Genomic DNA, 4180 nt, shown 5'->3' with positions numbered 1-4180 from the left:
GAGGGACAGGGAGGAGTGGAAAGTGAGGATGTAGTATATGGGAGAATAAAAATAATAATCAATGTGTATCACTTGATACACAGGGCTCATATTGAACCCAAGTAATGCCTATACAAAATGGTTAAACACTGTATCTTCAAAATTTGACAGAAGTGTTTCAAGTGCAATTTGATTCTAGTACTAAAGTAAAGGATCAGGTTACTTTAAAGTAGTAAAAAGGGAATCAAAATATTTTATATAGTTTTTATCTATTTGTATGGTTGGCAGCTATCTTTTCATTTAATTTCATCTAAAATCATCAAGAGCGACACTATGAAAGGTTATAAGTCTAGTAGGGATTAACCCCTTGTTAAAGATCCTGTGCTTGGAGTTGGAAGATAACAGGATTAGAGGACAATTCTTGACTTCTCAAACACCCAATTTAGACAGCTCACAATCCTCTATATTTCTAACTTGGTAGGATCTCACACCCCCCTCCTTGTCTTCTATGGACAGCTGACCACATGGGGCATATACATATACATACATACATACATACATACATACATACATACAAGTAAAAGGAAATATAAATCATAGAAAAATGATTTTGACTCATTTTTAGTTCTCTATTTCCAAACATTAGTCATATCACAATTATGTAACTAATCTATTAATGAAAATTATTATTTTTCAATATCTCATTTCTGGACCTAGAGATATGACTTTGCCATTAAAAATACAAATCACTCTTATAGAGGGCCTAAGTTCAAATATGAACTCCCCTCAATGGGGTTTACAATGAAATGTAACTCTAGTTTTAGTGGTCCAACATCCTAGTCTAATGAGCATGGGCCCTAGCTGGAAAGAAAGAAATGAGGTCTACTAGGCGTTCTTTTATACTCAAACAGATGCCTGGCACGAAAACATAGGAAATAAATAACTTCTTAAATAAACAAATATAACTCTTAAAAATATTACTGTTGATTTTAGTTTGGTATATTATCTTCTAGCTGAATTTATTGTGACACGATTGACATGTGTTCAGTTGATATAGTCTGATAATTTGATATACTTGTACAGGGAATTATAGCACAGAAATGGTAATTAGTATATCTATCAACTCATTTGTTTTAACTCATTTCTCTCTCTCTCTCTCGCTGTCTCTGTCTGTCTCTGTCTCTCTCTCTCTCTGTGTGTGTGTGTGTGTGTGTGTGTGTGTGTGTGTGTGTGTTGAGAATTCCATCGTTCTACTCACTGATAATTCATCAGGCTGGTCTCATATATAGGCTTTGTAACTTAATATTTGTATTCACTCACTGGTATCCTCTAACTGGCTGTTCCCTACCCTCTTACAACCTCAATTTTAGTTCTGCATCATTGTGAGCATGCCTTTTAGATTTCACATATAAATCATACATATCAAATGTTAGAACAATATTAGCTGAGCTCATTTTATCACAGAATCATTTTAGATTACCCATGCTTGATAATTGTTTTATTGTTTTATGAATCGAGTGTTACTGCTTTCCAATATAAATTGAGTTAGAAATGGTTTCTGTGTATTGTGAGATTCATGATGCCAATAGCTAATCAGTTGGATCCAGCTTCTGGACAGGCTGATAAGTAATGTGAGGACGATAAATGTCCTCTGACAATCATGCTTTAGTTAAGGCTTTAGGTGTCATAAACAATAATGCATTTACGTTCTTCTAGATCAATAAGAAGACTTCATAGGACTTTCTTTTCCTTCTGACATAAATACAACCACATACATCTCAGTATGTATGTACCACATACATGTGTCCTACTGCATGTAAATCTCAGTTTAGTTTAATATTTTCCTTTCCTATCCTTAGGCACATCCATAGAGGCTATCTTGACATTTCATGGAAAGTATTCTGCTCACAGACTTAATGACTAATAGTTTTCGTCTACAACATAAATGCTCTTTTCCATTTGTGCCTTTCCACGCTTGCTATATTGCAGTCTGAAATATACATTTCTTGACTCTTTAAAACAAAATCACTTCATTTTCATTATTATATTGAGGCCTGTGATGAAGTGTCAGAGAGCTCTGGAAGGTCTTCCTTTATGAAATGTTAAAAAGATATTCAATTGTCCACTACATTTAAATATTTAACCATACTGTCTTAATTTGTTTAAAAATGTGTGGTTGATTCTCTCCTCTTTCTCTCTTTCTCTTACCCATAAGTCCGTTAAATATATTATGCTTGATTTTACCTGCTTTATATAATACACAGGATTTAAAACACTGCCTATAAGTAAGAGGTGTGTGACATTTGATGAAGAAATAAAAATAGCAAAAAAAATAGATAGCGTTTTAAAATTTTTTCTATTTGTACTAGAATGCAGTGATGATCTAATATTTACTTAGTCTAGAGTATTCCAAAATGTCTGTAATTACAATCTCCCAACCTTGTAGGTTTGACATTTTAAAAACATGGTTCAGTAAAGTATTTCTCATTAGGTGTCCTCTATATTTCCCTAGTTGCAAGCCAGTGAGATCAGGGGCTTAATTTGATGCGTGACTGATGACTACATGTCCCTTTTCTCTTACTTCCAGACTTGCTTTAGTTCAACATACATCGGCTATATTTCTCTCTTAATTTCAACTCTTTCTATGAACAAATCTTTAATTTCAACTACTGAACCAATTACTTGGCATTATTCTCAATTTTACTGTATTCTATGAAAAGAAAAAGAAAAAGGAACAAAAAAATCAATAAATTTTCTATGTTTGAATTTTTGTAGATTTGTGGAATTTACACAGACCAATTTTTTTCATGTCCCTCTAAATCTATTTCCTTCATCAGTGCATCTGTCACATATTTTCAAGTTTTAGTTTTAGTTTTCTGCTCAAACAAACGAGGGTAAAAGTTTATACCCATGATTCTTATTTAAGACTCCTTTAAATATTCACGACTTTTGAATACCAAGAGTATTAAGTTAGGGATAATCATTACTCTAAGTTTAATAAGCATCTACCGGAATAATAAAGTTTGAAAGGTTTAGAATAAAAGGAGAGTCTTCTTCAAAGGACTTTTCTGTCAGGTTATCATAAAGTTCAAAATATGCCTCTGAGGCTTTTCATTTGGTAAACACAGGAGCAACCTGATAAAACCTAAGTGTGCTAACCGAGGGACTGAAGTGAAGGCCTCCAGCTAATTACACGAGGCATTAGAAACAGAAGTGAGGACAAAAATGCCTCATTAGCAAATCATTCCTTACAAATAAGACCAAAATCTTACCTTATTTCTAGCTTAGTTGGTTATTTTATTTGCATTTGGTATATGAATGGAAGCTTTATGTAATAAACTATCATCTACTGTTAATAGCTAGGATACTTTGCGTAATGCCCTCTTCATTTTTAATTATTTATTTCTTTATTCACTTTACATTCTGATTGTAAGCAACCTCCTTCCTCACCTCCCACTCTCACCCTCCTAACCTCCTCCCTCCATACTTCCTTCTCTTTCTCAGAGAAGGGGAGCCCGTGTCAGCCCCATACCAACCCACCCTGGCATATTAAGTCACTTCAGGACTCAGCTCATCCTCTTTCACTGAGTAAAGACACAGCAGCACAGTTAGGGAAAAGGCATCCAAAGGCCAGCAACAGAGTTCAAGTCAGAGACTGTTAGGATTTTTTATCTAGGCTCGTGCCCCAAAAGAAGACACTCAAACACCATGGTTCCACTTAGAAGGTTTAATGAGAGAAGGGTAGAAGAGAAGAAAAGTGTCTGGCCATGGGCACGTGGAGCAGGAGTGGGTTGGGGGGAGGGAGGGGGAGGGAGGAGGGGCAAGAACAGAGAAGAACAAAGAACAAGAGGGGGAAGAGAGGGTAATAGGGAGTAGGAGAGAGGGGGGTAAAAGAGAGAGGAGGGGGCAAGCAGCCCCTTTTATAGTGTCAGGCACTGCTGGCTGTTGCTAGGCAACTGTGCAGTGGAGCATACCAGAATGCGGCCAGGTAGCTGTGGGGGTGGAGCTTAAACAGAATACCAACAGAGACAGCCTCTGCTTCAATTCTTAAAGGACCTACCTGGAGACCAAGATGCACATTTTCTCCATGTGTAGTAGGCCTACGTCCACTCCATGCCTGCTCTTTGGTTCTTGTTTCATTTTCTATGAGAACCCATGGCTCAAGTTAGATGGATCTGTCAGTCTTCTTATGGTGTTCTTA

Source organism: Rattus norvegicus, chromosome 11 (genome assembly GCF_021556685.1).
Source record: "Rattus norvegicus strain SHRSP/BbbUtx chromosome 11, alternate assembly SHRSP_T2T, whole genome shotgun sequence".
Lineage (NCBI taxonomy): Eukaryota > Metazoa > Chordata > Mammalia > Rodentia > Muridae > Rattus > Rattus norvegicus.
Note: the sequence above shows the minus strand (reverse complement) of the source record.